This window comes from Anabrus simplex, chromosome 3 (assembly GCF_040414725.1).
Source record: "Anabrus simplex isolate iqAnaSimp1 chromosome 3, ASM4041472v1, whole genome shotgun sequence".
NCBI classification, from domain to species: domain Eukaryota; kingdom Metazoa; phylum Arthropoda; class Insecta; order Orthoptera; family Tettigoniidae; genus Anabrus; species Anabrus simplex.
Window position 1 is genome coordinate 13347453 of NC_090267.1, and position 22511 is coordinate 13369963.

Here is a 22511-nt window from a genome sequence, read left to right on the forward strand (position 1 = left end):
CAGACCTTCACACTTGTTTTCCATGGTTTCAAAAGGCTAAATTCTTCACCATCTTAGACCTCAATCAGGCTTATAACCAGATCCCTCTGGCGGAAGGATCTAAACATCTTACAGCGTTTGCCACGGATTGGAACTTATATAATACAACCGCGTGCCTTTCGGGCTCCCCACAGGAGAAGCTGAGCTTAGGAGACTGCTAGATAGGGTCTTCTCCGACATCAAATTCGAATACCTATGTCATTATCTGGATGATGTCGTATTTTCAGAGACCTTTGACGAACATCTAGATCATCTGAAAGAGGTCCTTAATCGCCTTCGTAAGGCAGGGTTAACTGTGAAGTTATCTAAGGTTGCCTTCGCTAAACCTTCCATGTCATTTCTAGGGCATATTGTGTCACCCGATGGTGTCGCAGTGGATCATTCTAGAACACAGATCATCCGTGATTTCAAACCTCCCAAGGACATCAAAGTTATCGCCAGGTTCATTGCATGGTGAACATCTTCAGAAAATTTATTCCAAATTTCACTAATAGAGCGGCACCCTTTAACTTACTCCGCAGGAAAGGCGTCAAATTTGAGCGGGGGCCTTCTCAACAAGCCGCTTTCGAAGACCTCAAATTAGCCCTTTGTAATGCCCCTCTCCTCGCTATGCCCGATTTCTCTAGGAAATTCATCGTCCAAACCGACGCGTCGTCGTCGACGGTAGCTGCAGTCCTCCTTCAAGAGACTGAACTAGGGAGGCGACCCATCGCCTATGCCTCTAGGACATTATCGGCCCAAGAATCCAAGTATTCCATCTATGAACTTGAAGGTTTAGCAGTCTTGTTTGCTCTAGAAAAGTTCCGCCTCTATCTGGAACATGTCAAGTTCGACTTGGAGACAGATAACCAAGCCTTAAGTTGGGTCTTAGGTAGGCCGCGTCGTACAGGTCGCATAGCCCGCTGGGCCATCAGAATTTCTGCCTTCCAATTTGATGTTAGGCATATTAGAGGTACTGAAAATGTTGTGGCTGACGGACTAAGCCGTATGTTTTCTAACGATGTAGAGCCCCTTGAACAGGAAGACTGTTCTTCACTTCCCGAGTCCATACTTGCTGGCGTAAATGCCATACTAACGGATGCTCCCATGTTGTTTAGGGATCTTAAAAAACGTGAAGATCCGACGCTGGCCCCTATCATGGAAACCCTTTCTTCTGGGGAACATGTCGTCTCTTATGTATTGAGCAATGGTGTTTTATGTTGCCCGTCGAGGCATGATCAAAAGATGAAAGTTGTGGTTCCAGCTCTTCTTGAACCTATGATCTTCAAGTACTACCATGAGACCCCATTAGGGGGTATCTAGGTATCTTCAAAACTAGAGAAAAGATCCGAGAAATGTTCGTTTGGGAGGGTATGGACGGAGAAATGCGTGAATTTGCAATGCAACTTTGGCTGGAGGAAGTAAGATGGCGACTACTGTGTGTGAGCCTGTGATATCTGTAGTAGATAATGGTGTAAGATGCAGTGAAAAATGTGGCAAACGCAGAAGAGTAGTTAAAATGGGATTCTGTGTCGTAAGTGTGATGAATGGTACCATTTTCATTGTGCAAATATTGTAAATAGGACTGATATTGAAGAAAGTGAGTGGCTGTGTCCCGAGTGTAAACAAACCGATAGTGAGGCAGAACAACAAGAAAGAGAGACATACGAAACTACAATTAAGATTTTAGGAGTGCTATAAGAAGACTTACGCGCTCTGAAACATGAAAATGAAAGCTTAAAGGACAGAATAAAGAAACTGGAAGATAAAGAAGACATTGGAGAAGAAAGATCGCCGTGGACGGAAGTGACGCGTAGCCATTTTTGGCCTAATGTTAAACATATGGGAGAAACTACATACAACTTAAAACCGGGGAAAAACTCTTTGCAGTGCCAAAATAGATTTCAGTTACTTCAGCAAGTTCCAGAAGAAGACACACCAAGTTTTCCAAATAATTTTAAATCCAGTGGAGGTAACCTACAGAAGAAGAAAACCAACCGAAAGTCAAGATCGCCAAAGATTCATCTCTATGCGGACAGTCAAGGGCGGGGTATGGCAGAAGGCATCAAGGATGAGCTGCAGAATCCAGAAACTGAGGTTTTAGGACTAATAAAACCTGGTGCCAAAACTGAAGACGTCCTTTCAAGTTGTGATCCTGTGTTAGAGAAGGACAATTATGTGGTGATTGTGAGTGGTACAAATGACATTGCTGCAAATGAAGGTAAGGAACTAATTACGACTCTCAGAGGTAAGATTTCCAAACTACCTGACTCAAAAGTAATTGTAGTTAATGTGCCACCTAGGTACGACCTTTTAGAGGACTCATGTGTGAACAAAGCTGTACATGATGTAAATATAAAAATCAAGAGATTACGTAAGAGTTTTAGAAATGTCTATGTAGTAGATACTTTAGGTCTTGGCAGGCAAATGTTCACTAGGCATGGGTTACATCTGAATGGTAATGGAAAAGCAAATCTCTGTAGACAAATTGCTACAATTATCAACAGAGATTTGCAAACTAATCTGTACTTAAGAAAACCCATACCACTAAACTGGCACATACAGGGAAACTTGCCAGAACACCCGGACCCTTAAATCAAGATCTATGTACAAGGATCTGGGTTCAAGGGACGTTCTCAACTCATGAGTCAAACGTTACCCAATTGCAACAGTCAAGTTTTAGGGAGGAAGGAGGTCTGAGATTGCTCTTGGTAAACTGTCAAGAGTGTAGTAAATAAACAATTAAAATTCGGTACATTGATGGAATCTTATGAGACTGAAGTGGTGATAGGAGTAGAATCATGGTTGAGAGAAGGGATGGAAAATAGAGAAGTATTTCCAGAAGGGTACACAGTCTATCGTAGAGACCGAGGAGATAAAAAGGGAGGGGGGGGTGTTTATTCTGGTGAAGGAAACTTATTGTTCACATGAATGGTTTACCGATGAAAGGGATGAAATATTAGGGATAAAATTAGTTTGTCATAATATGAAGGAGGTGGGAATTATAGGAACATACAGGCCTGGAAGAGAGGAAAGAGACATGGAAATATTTGAGAAAATAATAGATTATACTCATACAAACAATAATAATGATATGGTAATAACTGGGGGAGATCTAAACTTGCCTGAAGTTGAATGGAATGGAGATGCAAGTGAAGCCCATGAACAGAAACTGGCAAATAAGTTAATTTGGGAGGGAGGATTTACACAAGTAGTACAAGAACCGACTCGTCTCAATAACTTACTAGATGTATTCTTGGTTAAACCATGGGAAATTGTTGATAAAACTGAGGTAATTGAAGGAATAGGTGACCATAAGGCTGTAATAATGGATGTAGGACTGATACCAAAAAGGCTTAATAAGATGGTCACACAAGACAAGAAATTATACAGAAAAACTAAAGTTGATGAATTTGGGACTTACCTTAAATCACAATTCAGTTGTTGGATAAGTGGAGTAATGTGGATGCACTTTGGGCTAAATTTAAAGGAATCATTTGGGAAGGAGAGAAGAGATTTGTACCTGTTAAGAAGGGTAAAATGACCTCAGACCCTGTTTATATTATACAAGGGAAATAAGAAAATTAAAAAGAAAATGTAGAATAGTAAACAGGAAAATCAAAGAGGGTAGGGAGAATAGAGAAACTACAAAACAGCTAATGAGGGAACTGAATAGAGTGAAAAAGGAAGCAAAAGATAATTATATGAATGGCATCCTTGAAGAGGGTAATGACCAAAGAAGGGAAATGGAAAAAGCTGTATTCATATATTAGGAATCAAAAAGGAAAAGGAAACCAAATTCCTACAATGGTGGGAGAAGGGGGTGAACACAATTTAACAGATACTGAGAAAGCAAACCTCTTCAGTAGGGAATTCAGAGATTCAGTAGAAGATTGTCAGGACTTGGAAACCATAACAGAAGATAGAGAGGGAGAGACACATAGGGAAACAAGAAGCTTCTCATTCACAAATGAAGATATTTTCAGGGAAATCCAACTGCTTCAGCAAGGAAAAGCAGCAGGAAGTGATCAAATTACTGGGGAGGTGTTAAAGACAATGGGGTGGTATATAGTGCCTTATTTAAAATTTCTCTTTGACTATGTCATAAATAATAGTGCAATACCAAAGGAATGGAAGGAATCTATAATAATACCAATTTATAAAGGAAAGGGTGATAAAAGGAAACCAGAGAACTACAGACCAATCAGCCTGACCAGTACAGTTTGTAAAATACTGGAGAGTTTAATAGCAAAGTACATCAGAGGGATATGCGATGATAAAAATTGGTTCATGAGGAGCCAGTATGGATTTAGAAAGAAATTTTCTTGCGAGGCACAACTGGTGGGATTTCAGCAGGACATATCAGATCAGTTGGATTCAGGAGGCCAGTTAGATTGCATAGCCATAGATCTTTCCAAAGCCTTCGATACAGTGGAACATGGAATATTATTAAAGGAATTGGAGGGAATAGGATTGGACCTAAGGGTTATACGTTGGATAAGAACATTTCTAAATACAAGGGTTCAGAAAGTCAAAGTAGGAAATAATATATCACAGGAAGAGAAAGTTTGGAAGGGAATTGCACAGGGTAGTATAATCGGTCCGTTACTTTTCTTAATATACGCAAATGATTTAGGGAACAATATAACATCGAAAATAAGATTGTATGCAGATGACAATTGTTTATAGGGAAATAAATACCATTGAGGATTGTTCAGAATTACAAAGGGACCTTGACAGTATACAAGAATGGGTTGAAGAAAATAATATGAAGATTAATGGAGGCAAATCAACTGTTACAACATTTACAAACAGGAGCTTTAAAACTGAATTTGAATATACTTTGGATGAGGTAGTTATCCCTAAAGATGGCAAGTGCAAATACTTAGGTGGGAGATTTGAAAGTAATTTGCACTGGAAGGGTCATGTTGATGACATTGTTGGGAAAGCATACAGATCGTTACATGTCATAATGAGGCTACTTAAAGGATGCAACAAAGAATTAAAAGAAAAAAGTTACTTAAGTATGGTTCGTCCGTTATTGGAATATGCAAACAGTGTTTGGGATCCTCACCAAGAATACCTAATAAAAGAACTAGATGGTGTGCAGAGGAAAGCAGCAAGGTTTGTAACAGGGGATTTCAGGAGAAAGAGTAGTGTATCAGAAATGTTAAAGGAACTTGGGTGGGAAACTTTAAGTAAGAGAAGGGAGAAAACTAGACTTCTAGGATTATATAGAGCCTATACAGGAGAAGAAGCATGGGGAGATATCCTTGAGAGGCTTCGGTTGGAAAATAATTATATTGGTAGAACTGACCACAAGTACAAAATTAGAAGGAATTTTAGCAGAAGCGATTGGGGTAAATTTTCTTTCATTGGGAAGGGCGTGAAGGAGTGGAACAGTTTACCAGGGGTAGTGTTTGATCCTTTTCCAAAATCTGTTCAGATATTCACGAAGAGAATAAACAACAACAGAGATAATAAATTAAATGTTAGAGGGCATTCGACCAGTGCAGGATATTGTAAATAATAAATGTGTGTGATTAAATTAATTCCATCCCCTGGTCTAAGGAGTTTGGACAGCCCAAGTAGGGGACTGCCTGTAGGGGTGAAGTACAGTGGGGACTTCGAGGGCCCTGGGACCGCTATGGTAGCTGTGAAGGCCCTTCAGGAACTCTGAAAAGTGGTGGCAAAAGGGGCTCTGGTTAAGACGCAGCAGGTCATTATGCTACTTAGGTTCCAAAATGGGTAAAATATAAATATGTAAATAAATTCAATGTTAATTTTAATCTTATACCAGTTGTATAGTATTATTAGAAGTAATTTCACATACCGTACTGTATATGAGTTGACTATGTTTGCAAGATATTATAAGTAGAATTTTGTAAACAATATAAATTTATTAAAGATGTGTGTGTTTAATAGAAAAAATTATTAGCATAAATTGTATAATATTGTATTCTAGGATAATTTTCTTTGTCTCCTGTTAATTTAAAATTTAGTGCTTGACAATAATGCATTTTAGTGTACCATTTGCCACCGAGGTAAGACACCTCATTTGCAAATACAGAGATTTTGATTTGATTTTGATTTGATTTGAATTGGTAAAGGCTTGCAAATCTTGTTGGCTTAGTAAACCCAGCATGTCCACTAAGCTAGGTCTATTGTCTTCTCACCAAGCGTCGCGTACCAAGGACCGTCTTTACATCGACTACGTAGGACCCTTCCCCCCTATCAAAGGGGAATTCCAATAAATTTATCTTTGTGTGTGTAGATGGTTTTACAAGATTTTCTTGGTTATTTCCGACTAAGCTGGCTACTGCTCAGTCCAACATTTCTTGTTTAAATTCTATCTTTGCTTCTTTTTGGTCCGTGTCAATATATTGTCTGATAATCAAAAATCAAAATCTCTTTATCTGCAAATGAGGTGTCTACCTCGGTGGCAAATGGTACACTAAAATACATTATTGTCAAGCACTAAATTTTAAATTAACAGGAGACAAAGAAAATTTTCCTAGAATACAATATTATACAATTTATGCTAATAATTTTTTCTATTAAACACACACATCTTTAATAAATTTATATTGTTTACAAAATTCTACGTATAATATCTTGCAAACATAGTCAACTCATATACAGTACGGTATGTGAAATTACTTCTAATAATACTATACAACTGGTATAAGATTAAAATTAACATTGAATTTATTTACATATTTATATTTTACCCATTTTGGAACCTAAGTAGCATAACGACCTGCTGCGTCTTAACCAGAGCCCCTTTTGCCACCACTTTTCAGAGTTCCTGAAGGGCCTTCACAGCTACCATAGCGGTCCCAGGGCCCTCGAAGTCCCCACTGTACTTCACCCCTACTTGGGCTGTCCAAACTCCTTAGACCAGGGGATGGAATTAATTTAATCACACACATTTATTATTTACAATATCCTGCACTGGTCGAATGCCCTCTAACATTTAATTTATTATCTCTGTTGTTGTTTATTCTCTTCTTGAATATCTGAACAGATTTTGGAAAAGGATCAAACACTACCCCTGGTAAACTGTTCCACTCCTTCACGCCCGTCCCAATGAAAGAACATTTACCCCAATCGCTTCTGCTAAAATTCCATCTAATTTTGTACTTGTGGTCAGTTCTACCAATATAATTATTTTCCAACCGAAGCCTCTCACGGATATCTCCCCATGCTTCTTCTCCTGTATAGGCTCTATATAATCCTAGAAGTCTAGTTTTCTCCCTTCTCTTACTTAAAGTTTCCCACCCAAGTTCCTTTAACATTTCTGATACACTACTCTTTCTCCTGAAATCCCCTGTTACAAACCTTGCTGCTTTCCTCTGCACACCATCTAGTTCTTTTATTAGGTATTCTTGGTGAGGATCCCAAACACTGTTTGCATATTCCAATAACGGACGAACCATACTTAAGTAACTTTTTTCTTTTAATTCTTTGTTGCATCCTTTAAGTAGCCTCATTATGACATGTAACGATCTGTATGCTTTCCCAACAATGTCATCAACATGACCCTTCCAGTGCAACTTACTTTCAAATCTCACACCTAAATATTTGCACTTGCCATCTTTTGGGATAACTACCTCATCCAAAGTATATTCAAATTCAGTTTTAAAGCTCCTGTTTGTAATTGTTGTAACAGTTGATTTGCCTCCATTAATCTTCATATTATTTTCTTCAACCCATTCTTGGATAATGTCAAGGTCCCTTTGTAATTCTGAACAATCCTCAATGTTATTTATTTCCCTATAAACAATTATGTCATCTGCATACAATCTTATATTCGATGTTATATTGTGCTCGAAATCATTTGCGTATATTAAGAAAAGTAACGGACCGATTATACTACCCTGTGCAATTCCCTTCCAAACTTTCTCTTCCTGTGATATACTATTTCCTACTTTGACTTTCTGAACCCTTGAATTTAGAAATGATCTTATCCAACGTATAACCCTTACGTCCAATCCTATTCCCTCCAATTTCTTTAATAATATTCCATGTTCCACTCTATCGAAGGCTTTGGAAAGATCTATGGCTATGCAATCTAACTGGCCTCCTGAATCTAACTGATCTGATATGTCCTGCTGAAATCCCACCAGTTGTGCCTCGCAAGAAAATTTCTTTCTAAATCCATACTGGCTCCTCATGAACCAATTTTTATCATCACATATCCCTCTGATGTACTTTGCTATTAAACTCTCCAGTATTTTACAAACTATACTGGTCAGGCTGATTGGTCTATAGTTCTCTGGTTTCCTTTTATCACCCTTTCCTTTATAAATTGGTATTATTACAGATTTCTTCCATTCCTTTGGTATCACTCTATTATTTATGACATAGTCAAAGAGAAATTTTAAATAAGGCACTATGTACCACCCCATTGTCCTTAATACCTCCCCAGTAATTTGATCACTTCCTGCTGCTTTTCCTTGCTGAAGCAGTTGGATTTCTCTGAAAATATCTTCATTTGTGAATGAGAAACTTCTTGTTTCCCTCTGTCTCTCTCCCTCTCTATCTTCTGTTACGGTTTCCAAGTCCTGACAATCTTCTACTGAATCTCTGAATTCCCTACTGAAGAGGCTTGCTTTCTCAGTATCTGTTAAATAGTGTTCACCCCCTTCTCCCACCATTGTAGGAATTTGGATTCCTTTTCCTTTTTGATTCCCAGTATATGAATACAGCTTTTTCCATTTCCCTTTGTGGCCATTACCCTCTTGAAGAATGCCATTCATATAATTCTCTTTTGCTTCCTTTTTCACTCTATTCAGTTCCCTCATTAGCTGTTTTCTAGTTTCTCTGTTCTCCCTACCTTCTTTGATTTTCCTGTTTACTATTCTACATTTTCTTTTTAATTTTCTTATTTCCCTTGTGTAATAAACAGGGTCTGAGGTCATTTTACCCTCCTTAACAGGTACAAATCTCTTCTCTCCTTCCCAAATGATTCCTTTAAATTTAGCCCAAAGTGTATCCACATTATTCCATTCACTTATCCAACAACTGAATTGTGATTTAAGGTAAGTCCCAAATTCATCATCTTTAGTTTTTCTGTATAATTTCTTGTCTTTTGTGACCCTCTTATTAAGCATTTTTGGTACGAGTCCTACATCCATTATTACAGCCTTATGGTCACCTATTCCTTTAATTACCTCAGTTTTATCAACAATTTCCCATGGTTTAACCAAGAATACATCTAGCAAGTTATTGAGACGAGTTGGTTCTTGTACTACTTGTGTAAATGCTCTCTCCCAAATTAACTTATTTGCCAGTTTCTGTTCATGGGCTTCACTTGCAGCTCCATTCCATTCAACTTCAGGCAAGTTTAGATCTCCCCCAATTTTACCGTATCATTATTGTTTTTATGAGTATAATATATTATTTTCCCAAATATTTCCATGTCTCTTTCCTCTCTTCCAGGCCTATATGTTCCTATAATTCCCACCTCCTTCATATTATCACAAACTAATTTTATCCCTAATATTTCATCCCTTTCATCAGTAAACCATTCATGCGAACAATAAGTTTCCTTCACCAGAATAAATACCCCTCCTCCCTTTTTATCTCCTCAGTCTGTACGATAGACTGTATACCCTTCTGGAAATACTTCTGTATTACCCACCCCTTCTCTCAACCAAGATTCCACTCCTATCACCACATCCGTGTCATAAGATTCCATCAATGTACCGAATTTTAATTGTTTATTTACTACACTCTGACAGTTTACCAAGAGCAATCTCAGACCTCCTTCCTCCCTGAAACTTGACTGTTGCAATTCGGTAACAGTGGACTCATGAGTTGAGAACTTCCCTGGAACCCAGATCCTTGTACATAGATCTTGATTTAAGGGTCTGGGTTTTCTGGCAAGTTTCCCTGTATGTGCCAGTTTAGTGGTATGGGTTTTCTTAAGTACAGATTAGTTTGCAAATCTCTGTTGATAATTGTAGCAATTTGTCTACAGAGATTTGCTTTTCCATTACCATTTAGATGTAACCCATGCCTAGTGAACATTTGCCTGCCAAGACCTAAAGTATCTACTACATAGACATTTCTAAAACTCTTACATAATCTCTTGATTTTTATATTTACATCATGTACAGCTTTGTTCACACATGAGTCCTCTAAGAGGTCATACCTGGGTGGCACATTTACTACAATTACTTTTGAGTCAGGTAATTTGGAAATCTTACCTCTGAGAGTCGTAATTAGTTCCTCACCTTCATTTGCAGCAATGTCATTTGTACCACTCATAATCACCGCATAAGTGTCCTTCTCTAACACAGGATCACAACTTGAAAGGACGTCTTCAGTTTTGACTCCTGGTTTTATTAGCCCTAAAACCTCAGTCTCTGGATTCTGCAGCTCATCCTTGATGCCTTCTGGCATACCCCACCCTTGACTGTCTGCGTAGAGATGAATCTTTGGCGATCTTGACTTTCGGTTGGTTTTCTTCTTCTGTAGCTTACCTCTACTGGATTTAAAATTATAATGCTAAAGCCTTTACCTCTAATCTCTTTCGTAAATTCTGTTTTGATCTATCTATCTCACGTGTAACAACTTCTACATACTATCCTCAACCATCTCTGGCTGAGCGGCTGATGTCAACTCTGATAGCCTATCATCACGACGATCACTCCAAGTGGGATACATCCCTGCACTGATTAGCCTTTGCTTTGAACTCGGCGGTTCACGAATCTCATAAATTCACTTTAGCTTGTTTGATGTTTAAGTTTGTTCCCAATACGCCGCTCTCTAACCTTTGGTCTCTTAGTGATATTCTACCTGAGACAATAGATCCAGATAATATTAAAGATCTTTGGAAGAAGGCTAAGGCCAATCTTAAAGTATCTCATGGAAAGGTTAGGGAAAGATATGATCGTGGACGGAGGCCCACCAATTTAAAGGTAGGAGACCAAGTTATGATCAAGAACTTTGTTCCCGCGGGCAAGCATGCCCCCAGGTTTCATGGGCCGTGCATTACTTTAGATTTTCTTACGCCGGTCACATTGTTAGTGAGCAATCCAGCCACTGAGAGAATCTTTAGGGTTCACCTGTCTCAGGTGAAACCTGTGTAAATTACTTGCTCATTGGATTTTTAACATCTTGTAGAAACGCGAAAGGTTATATTTTTTAAAATCTTAGGCCTTCTGCCCCTTATATTTTTACATTTGGATGTTTTTTATCTGCTTCGTATAAATATTGTAAAACCTTCTCCGAGGGTACTCTCATGTCCTCTCCGTACGGCCATTACCAAGCTCCCGTCTCCTGCTAAACCACACCAGGGGCAAATAAAATAAAGTTTCCATGCCGCTGGCCCCTCAGCCTCACAACAAAGACAGTACCCTAAAACATTAATGTCCAACACAAATTCTGCCGCCGAGATCTGTTTCAGTGCCCCCGCAACTGTGCGGCGCCGTACCGCCACTGAGGTGGGATACGGGCCCACACCACTCATGTCAACCAGTGTACGGTGCGCCGGAGCCCTCCTTCCGGCCTACGCTGATGTGCGGTGCACCAACCGCAAGATGCTCAAGGACTGTAAACAATCGTCGCGTCTGCTGCGTGCTTCACCACGACTACCCCTCTCATAGTAACGGGAGAGGTGTATCTCAGGGTACTTGAGGGGTCCGGGCGACCTCGGCTGGATACTGGCAGCGGCGGCTGGTCTGGCCGTCAGAATTACCACCATGTACAGTGCTGGTTACGGCAACAAAGGAACTCTAAAATTAGTGTTTAAATAAGTTCTACAAATCTACTTCAAACAAAAAAACTGTTAAAATTTTCCTTTTGGTAACGTCATCAAAAGTTTTCTACAAATCAATTTCAACCATTAATACCTCTTCCACGAACCTTCAACAATCTAGTGGCAAGGAACCAGAAAATGTTGATTAATTTTTGATCAAACACCAAAAGACTTTGAAATTTGTTTTTTATTTCCTTTTTCCTCTTCAAAATTCATCTGCTATTCGGGAAAAAAAGAAAGACTCTGTCATCGATTAATGTGCCGTCAATATTTTTTCACACATCTAACTACAAAGAACCTGCAATCCAATTAAGTTTCAAATATGGAAATTTTTGTTGAAAACAACCTTTGTTAACGAACTTCTTCTGTATCACTCCTTGGAAGGATTTTTTCGGGCGGTACACCTCTACGACGCAAGTTCATATTATGCGCCAATTTAAACTTCTCTACTGGAGAAACCCGGAACTTTAATAACTGAACTAACTCGGCTGTTTATCACAACATGTCACTGTGGGTTTTTGATTTGCTTTTGTTTTTCAGTGATCAAGAAGTGTGGACATTCTCTAACAGATGTCTCTACCAAAAACTATGGTAATACAATCTGGTGCAATGGAATGAACTCTTGAAGAAATTTTGTATTCATATGTTTTGTCTTTACTAAATTTTGTTCTGTCATTGGTGGGTTGGCAATATTAAGTTTTCTTTACACCTGTTTTGAATTTAACCAATCCTAAATTTCTGTAATTAATTTCCAACCAATAAGGCGTTTCTTCATTGCCTTGTGTACAAGTTTTTGATGTCAACCAATAAAAATTAAGTGGGTGTGCCTACTCATTCCTGAAAGGTCTCGAATTTTCCACGAGGGTATAAAAACTGTTGATTTTCTTGTCTCCGGGCAACTTCAGTAACATCTAGCTTAGTGTGTGGATATGTAGCAGGGGGCGGGAAGCGCCTCTTTCTTCAAGCAGCAGCTCTTCAACAAGGTAATGGCCTTTTAACATATTTATTTCTTGCTAGCTTAGCAGTTTAACTCTCAGGGAAGGTTCGAAACCTTTAATATGTAAACTATTAAACATGTAAACCCTTTTTCTGCTAAACTTCAGTTTACTTGAACTTCAATTCGGGGATAGAGAGTGCTTTCCCCTCTCGAGCTCCCCTTCATTTGAAATTGAGGTGACTACGTTTTCGTGACCGTTTCTTTTCTTCCTTAATGTATTAAAGTTTCTCATACGAGTCACCTCCCTGGCTTGGGATTAGCGCCTGTGTATCGGCCTAGCGCCACTTAGGGTTTTTAACATGTGCATTTAGGAGTGCAAGTTCACGTCTCCTGTCCTTTCTGTTCTTTGGGCCAGTAACTTAACCTGATGTTTTTTTTCTTCATGCGAAGGCCCTGTAGGTAGGGTACTAGTTACCCCTGTTTATTTATAAGTATGCCTTAAGGGCAGTCAAGTGTAAAGTTTGTTTATGACCTTCTGATAGGCTTGAACTATTGAGAGCAGGTCAGCTCTTTCTGGTATTTTAAGAGGGGCCTCTAGGAGGCTTGACATTACGTGGTGGGAGCAAACGCTCCATGTAATTAAGGGTATTCTGCCCTTTGGTATTTGTGGTTGTGAGCTGAGAGCTCAGACTTTGGGGCTCGTAGCCCAGAATTTGTGAAGTTGCATTGTACCTGATTGTTCTTTGTTATTTCACCTAGTGAGAAATGTTAACCTTTGTTACCTGTTGAAAATATAACCATTATTTAAATTTTAAATTCATCTTTAAGACTTGTAGTTAGACCCATTCCAGCCCACACCTTCTTTCACCTCTGCTGTTCCACACATACCTCGGAACAGTAATGATTATGAGATGGAAAATAGAGTCTTGAGGACCATGTCGTACATATCCAGCGAATGTCGTATTGTGCTTGTGAGAACGGCAGAATGAACTTGTGCAGTTATTGAGCTCGTGTGGAAAAGAACGATGCTACGTTGATAAAAAAGAGATAAAAATTGGAATTGAAAATAATCAGCTCAAGAAATATGAGTTTTAAGTCTACGGTAGAATACGGATGATAATTATGTGCGGAAGTGTTAAGTACGCAAATATTACCAGGGATGATGTAATGCTCAGAGATATTCCAAATACGGGGCCGAGTTTGAAGCATGAAAATTGAGCGGGCTAGCAATGAATATTCTAGAATTTATGTTGTGATCATTGTGATGTGTATTTTCATTTTTGAGTTTTGGAATATCAGCCTTAGATGTTTTTGTCTCATGGTATATGATTGCCACCAAAGTGCACCTCAGCGTTTAGAAAGTTTTGTTGTGACAGCGGATTTGGATTTGCTAAATTGTGTTCTTTTAATTTTGCGATGTTGGCGTTGATCGCGTTTATTTTTGCGATCTTCGTTGTCTTTCATTTTTCATTTTTGATGTTTGGATTTACCGTGTTTTAAGCGTAGACGTTGAAGGTACGTGGATATCTGTTGTAATATGTTAATTCAGTGTAGGTGTAGCTTAGGTTATTTTTGTGATTTGATTTCTTATTTTTGTTTTGGGCAGTATGTGGACAGTGCTGTGTATATTTTGTAAATTAGAATTTCAAATGATAGTTTAGTAGGACCACCTGGTATTCAGAGTCAAATAAATTACAGCAGGTTCTTTACGCAGATGTGAAGGCACCGTAAATAAAATTATGTGCCACTACAAATTTAATTTATGCAATTGAACCGACCTTCGGTAATAGGTTATGTGAATAATGCCGCAAGTTGATCCAATGAGATGGAATCTGCCGCCATAAACAATAATAAAACACAATTTGTTTATTCTTAGTAAAGTGTAATAAACGGCCAATCTAATGATGTTAAGTTAATGTAAGGTGTATCAGGGCAGAATAATTTCTGATAGTAAATTTCATTTTATTGAAACACAGCTTTTGTGATTTTCTTCCAGCCACTAGATTAATTACGTGGCAAGGTTATACAATTTAAAAGTGATTTTGCAAAGCGCAATGCTATTTTTATCAAGTAGTACATTAAAATTTTCTCCCAATAGCTCCCAAAATCTCTAGAAAAGTCACTAGTTGCTATCTTCGAAATTCTGTCACTAAATTATTAAAAAGAAATCAAACCTAGCGATAGTATGTAGAATCGACTAGACTGATGTGAACGAACACGAACATACTATGCGAGAACAAGAGATTGAGAATCGATATACGCGGCGTGATATAGCGGTTTCAATAAACATCGCGCATTTCTCGCATTAATAAACGTCGATATTTCATATTTGAAAACATATTTTTAAAGTTCACCACAAAAAGCTACAATCAGGAGGCGGGAAATGCTGTCGAAAATCGGGAGTCTCTCGCCTAAATCGGGAAAGTTGGCAGGTATGCTACAAATCTTATATCTTAATAAATAAATAAAAACCTCTTTATACAAACTAAATTATTCAGTAACTATAACTTTTTGACAGCATTCATGTGATTTTAATGCTTAGCGTCATGGCAGTGTAGCTGAAAAGTTTTATGATTTTTGATATTGACATGTCTAAGTCCAAGTTATTGTCTATGCTAACAGCTTCATTATAGTTTTACATAACCTATAGAGTGGTGAATGGTTGTGGGCTGTCGTCAGAGCTCTTTCAGTCCTAAACGTGCAGCATTCTCTGGAGTGCAAGCGAGGTACGCGAAAATTCAATAAAACAGCAAGTTCATATTATCTGTTTTATTGTTCAATAGTTTATGCAGGTGCTTGGCATCAATTATTTTTCTCTGATTTTCAAGACTGGTCATTTCGACACTGGTTAGTAAATTTTTGTATGGCACAATAAATGGGTACAAGCCATTTGTTTGGTGATGAAGGAACCTTACAAAACATTTTTGCACTCTTTCGATTAACTTAATATATTTATCGAACCTGGGATTCCATAGTAAGCTAGCATATTCAAATTTAGTTCGTACAAAGGCACTACACTGTCTTATGAGTGAATTTGTCTTCCAGAACAGTTTGGTCCTCCGTATGATAAATCCCAATGCCCGGTAGGCCTCTCCTATCACCTTGTTTACGTGAGCAGTGAAGGTAAGATCCTTGTCAAGCCGGACGCCAAGGTCACTGACTTGGTCAACTTCCTGCAGGGCGTTTGCACCCAGCTTGCACAGAAATATACTTTTATTATATTTTTGCTATTTGTTTAACGTCACACCAACACAGATAGGCCTTATGGCGATGATAGGATAGAAAGGGCTAAGAGTGGGAAAGACTCGGCGGTCACCTTATTATTTTTTTTGGGCGAATGACATTGACACAGATTTCAAAACATTAAATTTCTATTTGTTCATTGTCTCAACATTAGAATATCATCAAGGTCTCATTGTAGTAAGAAGCAGTCTTGTGTTGAGCTAACCAGTCTGAATATTTTGAATTTTTCTGAATAAATGGGACAGTTGGAATTTTTTACCTGTTTAGGCAAATCATTTATGAAAATCACAAACATACAAGGTAACTAGGACCAGATTAAAGCCCTGAATGATTCCCTAATTTACATTATATTCCACAGACGAATTTCCAAAGTACTGAACTTATTCTTTTCTATTACATAAATAAGTACTAATATATTTAAGCATTCCTCGTATGAATCCAAATCTACTCAGTTTATTTAACAATATATCATGATCCATGCTGTCTAATGCCTTTTCAAAATCTGTGAAAACAATGCCCATTTGCCCTGCATTATATAACTGATTGGATGTATCCTGAGACCGATTTGTAACTGTAGATCTCCTAGATGCACACCCATGTTGCTGACCAGGTATTAGTGGTCCAATGTGTAAAATAACCTTATAATGAAAAACAAACTCAAAAACTTTTGCAAAAGCTGATAGGATACGCACTGGTCTATAGTTTGTAATTAACAGCTGATCACCTGATTTTAGTATTGGGCAAACCCGAGACTTTTTCCAAACATCAGGGAAAGTTTGTGTTTTAAGAGCAAGATTATAAAGAACATATAATGGCCTCCTAAGAATTTCCGTATATCCCTTTACTATATATGGAGGCATCTGATCTGGACCAGCAAATGCCTTCGGCTTTGAATTTTACAGTACTCATTCAATGTCCTCCACTGTTATTTAATCAATGTGTAAAGTTTCTGAGTCACAAGTATTATCTGTGGGAATATTGTACAGAGCAGTGTGTTGAGAGTAGAATGACCTGAAATACCTAGCAAAGCCATCCACAACTGATTCACCAGTCTTTATCTCCTCATTATTGTACCACATTTTATTACAAGTTCCTAACTTACATTTTCTACTTTTTACATAAGAACAATTTTTTTACAATCACGTGCAATGGTGTCTTCGAGGGCCGTTACATATTTCCCGTAAGGTTCTACAATATTTGCCTTAATTTACTTCTTGAGTTGTTTAAATTTCATATCACTATACTGGAAAATGCCCTTGTTCTCTATGGAAATCTTTCTGTTTAAGTCTCTAATAAATTCTCTTGTGAACAAGGAGGGGTATTTATTAAGTCTTTGTGAATTAGCCACTGGAATGTTTCTCCACAATACCGTGTACAGTTGACTGCAAAAAGTACTGGCAAACTTATTTCCATGCTACTGTGTAGCTCATTCCAGTTGGTGTCCCTTAATTCCGTGAATATCCTCTCAAATTTAGCTTTCCTAAAATTAAAACTTGTTTCAGTTTTTAGCCTAAAAATTATTTATAGGATGTTTTAATGGAAAGTTTAATTTTAATGAAGGGTAGTGCTTATCTTCCAGTAATGGAGGGAATGTGTACCTGAAAATTTCTAATTGCATATTATTTGTAAAAATTAAGTCAAGGGTTTTACCATTGCAACTTTGCAGTGTTATCAGATGAGGTTCATAACATTATTTATCATCTGACTTTGACTGTTACCACCATAGAGATTGAGGTCTGTACTTGTTATTGTGGAAATGTTGAAGTCACCTGCTATGATCACATAATTAATGTAAATTTCATAATGGGGATCTAGCAACTCTAGCACTTCCTGGTATGACTTCTGATTAGAGTCAGTGGGGCCTTAGACAGCACAAATAAAACAAATGTTTCTCTGTATATCTAATTTTAACAAAAAGGCCTCTGCCCTACATGCAGTCTTCAGCCTTGAGGGCCTTAATGCTTTCCTTCACTGCTATGAGCACCCCACCCTCTCTCATCCTGCCACCTCTCACGTGTCTGTACACTCAGTATCCAGTGCTATAGACCTCACTGTCATACATATATAATCAAGTCAGGTTTCCCCTAATATGCAAATATCTACATTAATAGATAACAAACCTACATTAATGGGGTCTAATTTGGTTCTCATTCCTTGCACATTCTGATAGTAAATATTTACTAATGCTAGCTCACCCTCTATAGATTATCAAAGTCTTTGCTACAATTAATAGTCGCTACTGGTGAACCCTGTCTTTTCTGTAATTTAATAGTTAATTCTTAACATAGGAGATTTAACTCATTTCAGCTGCATGCATTAAGGAAAGCTTCTGAAAGCTTTCCATAGCTGTAAAGATGTTACTGTATCAAGGAACTTTTTATGTCTATATGTAGCCTGCTCCAGAACCGCTTCGTATGAACAAATCAGTGCCGTGTCAACGACTGATTGTATGCGAGCGATATTTTTGAGGGTTCAACAAATTATCATTAATGTTATTCTCGTAAGGACGAATCCATTTATGAACGCTGTGTATTGTTGTTAACTCTACCCATTAGTAAGGGATGCAGTGTGATGTTTCATTATTCCTACCTAATGTAACTTAAAATTGGCCTGTTGCAAACAAAAGCTCGCAAATAAGAAACACAGTTGTCATGAAGTAGCGCTTCAAAGTAAGGCACAATTTGCGCTCAATATGCGACAACACACTGATATTCAGTTATTAGAAGGCGCTGTATTGAGTCGTGCGATCAGCTGAAGTTTAATTTGTGGGTAAATCGTGGTCAGGTTACGGGATAACAATTTTAATAAAGGAAAAGGAAGATTTGATTAGGATTTATTACTAGTACGAACGTCTACAAAACACGCAAAACACTGCGGCCTTTAGAACAAGGAGAGTCTTCCGCCATCTTTTCTGAAGTGAGCTAAGATGTGAGTTTTCAGAACACTCTTCTTAGAAAAAGTACTACTGCATTCATTACAGGAGAATGGCGTTTCTCGAGAATGAGTTAACATGTGATCTCTCAGGGTACCTTTCCGATTAAAAGAACGATTGCATTCATTACAATAGTACAGCCTATCTCCGGAATGAATTAACATGTGATTAGCAAGTCCTTGTTTCCGTGCAAAAGGAAACTTGCATAATGTACAAATATAGGGTCTTAGTGCTGAATGAGTTACCATGTGCGACCTCAGTGTACTCTTGTCGGGAAAAGTACCATTGCATTCATTGCAATAAAGCTTATCTGCAGAGTGAAGTAACATATGATATTTTAGACTGCCACGATGCGGGAACGATATATTGCATTCCTTACAGGAGTATGGTTTCCATCCAGAGTGTACATGCAAATGATCTCGAAGATAATACTTATCTCTAAAACCCTTCTCACAAACTGCACATTTGTACGGTCTCGGGCGTTCTTTAGAGTGACTGAACATGTGGCTTTTCAAATTCTTAGGAAAAGAGAACGTTTTTCCGCATTGGTTACAAGAATACGGTCTAATCTCAGAGTGAGTTAGCCTGTGACTATAAAGGGAACTTGCACGTGCAAAGGTTGCCGAGCACGATGTGCACGCATACGGTCTTACTCCAGAGTGAGATAGCATATGAACTCGAAGTTTTTTCTCCCAGAAAAAAGTAGAATTGCAATGATTGCACTGGAAGGTGTTAACACGGGAGTGAAGGCGCATGTGTGATTTAAGGGTTGCCAATGACTTTAAAGTCACCGTGCATAACGCGCACCTGTAGTGCTTTTCCTTAGTGTGTGTCAAAATGTGTTCTTTAAGACGATACAAGTAATGAAATTTCCTGCCGCATTCCTTGCAACAATAACGTCGTAAGCGCGTGTCAGTTAGCACATTGCGCTTCAGACGACTTCTTCCAGTGACTGCCTTACTGCAGCCACCAGTAGGCCGCAAGGAACTTCTTCTCCTTACATCAACATGCTCCTCACTGAAAAATAATTTTAAAAATCACAACCTCAGGGAAAATGAAAACATTTAGTAGATATTAAAATGAAATCGACAAATATATATAATTTCGTATGGCTAATTCTAGCCGAGTGCAGCCCTTGTAAGGAAGATCCTCCGATGAGGGTGGGCGGCATCTGCCATGTGTAGGTAAATGCGTGTTATTGTGGTGGAGGATAGTGTTGTGTGTGGTGTGTGAGTTGCAGGGATGTTGGAGACAGCACAAACACCCAGCCCCCGGGCCACTGGAATTAACCAATGGAGCTTAAAATCCTCGACCCGGCCGGGAATCGAACGCTGAACCCTCTGAAACGAAAGCCAGTACGCTGACCATTCAAGATTGAAAAAAACAGATACTTATGCGTTCCTTCGTACCATCTGTCAGTATCGCAACAAGCAGGTAGGCTACACAGACTATGACAAAGCACACTTTGGCTCCCTGGCATCTGACGTTAAACCGCGGAAGATTTTAATAGTGTGAGGCGATATGGGAATGTGACGTCACCCGACGGGCCATTCGAAATTGAGACGTGACTCTGGATTGACACTGGTCTCAACCTCACAGGGTCATTAAAAATTGCACACACAACTATGATACCCAAGTGTGAAAGCTCAACAAATCGCTAGTCTTCAGGTAACCCACTGTAATCTTACAAATATTATATAAGACTGATGCATGAACAAACTGCAGAAGAGTACAAGCTTAACTTTATACGTTGGATACAACTCCAGGTTTAATCTAACTGTCCTACTAGGCATGATGGCTTCTATACATTACTCACGGGGCTAACTCTCAAGAGCCACCTCAGGGGAACAAAAGTAAAAATTGAAAATAAGTATTGGTATTTTTGTATTTAATATTATTTGGTATTATTGAACTTCCATTTCGGAGATGATGCAAGGGCTACTAGGCAATACGGCTCTTCTTTTATTGACTCTGGAAAGCTGCTTGAGTGGCTCACAAAATCTCATGATCTACAGCTCCTATCGGACTTATACTGGGGAGATGACTCAGTGGCTACTATACAGTATGCCTGCTATACATTGCTCTTTCAATTACAAGTTGCTTTACGTCGCACCAACACAGGTACTTATGGCGAGGAAGGATAAGCAAGGGCTAGGAGTGGGAGAGAAGAAGCATTCGCCTTAATTAAGCTACAGCCCTGGCATTTGCCACGTGTGAAAACTGGAATCTACGGAAAACAGTGGGGTTTAAGTCACTATTTCCAGAATACAAGCCCACAGTTACGTGAGACAAACTGCGCCGCCACAGGCTCAGTTACATTTCTGTTATGGGGATAATTGGCGTGAGCTCACTGAAGTGCTCTCCACTTGTCACTTCGAATTTTCCCTTCATTGCATTGAGGAACTTGCATAACATGACTTACAAAAATAATCATTGCCATCCCACACTTGCCAATATTGGAAATGGGGAATAAGTAATCAGGGTAATGGTAGATAAATGGAAATATCCACACAGGCGTTTCGATTTCTTTAAATGTCTGTTCAGTTATTCTGGAGTACATATCGTGTTGTAGCACCCCTCACCTCTTTTAATGTACAGTTCCTAGAAACATGGAACACTGATTCATCTTCAGTTTCTCAATGAGGAGTATTGAATATACATATATGTACTTAGTGATGAACGATACTGAGCTTCATTCTTCCCTACAATGCCAATGAATTTTCATTTACACTTTACTGCAAGTGTTATACATCATTTAATCACTTACATTCTAGAAGTTTGCAAATTTATTCCAAGCAACATCAATCATAATCCACTTGAACATGCCGTCAGATAAAATGTCACACAGGTCCAAGTATTGATACAAATTTATTTGAATCTGCTCTATTTAGTGAAATCTACTGATCAAATATTCTATACATGAAAATGAAACACCTTGTCTCAAATGTAAATTAGCAATCACTCTATGATTCAAAATTAATCACCAAAAGGAAATTATGTCACAAAGGTATCCAAAGCTTCTATGCAAAACTCTATAACAGACGAATGAAAATCTTACTTCTTACAATTTAATTCTTCTACTTTGAAATATATGTTACTTAGCGACAGCCGCCTAAATTTTATATCCTTATTGGCATATTTCTATTTGTAATTCCACCTGAGTAATTAAAGCAACTTCTGCCTGTACAAGAGATGGTATAATTTAGTTTACTTCTCAACATATACACAACAGAAAAGAAAATTTATATTATTAAACATTGCATTACACTCCAAAGAATGCAACAGTATGTTTATCATTATATGAAGAAAGAAACCTCTCACTGTTTCATATTGATATGTGAAAACTTCTCATTTTTCGTCCACTGCATAACATAAGGGTTAAAGCAATCCTTGGTCATTTACTGGCATGTAAAAGAAATCCTGCGGGACTAAATTCGGACACCCCGGCGTCCCGAAAACTATAAAAGTAGTTAGTGGGTCGTAAAGGCAAAAACATTATTCATTACTAGAAAATCTTGTTGGGCTTAGCACCACACATATTCCGATATAATTCAAATTCTTAAGTCTTGAAACTTTTCTGGTCAATAGAAAAGCTGAAGAAATGTCATCTCTCT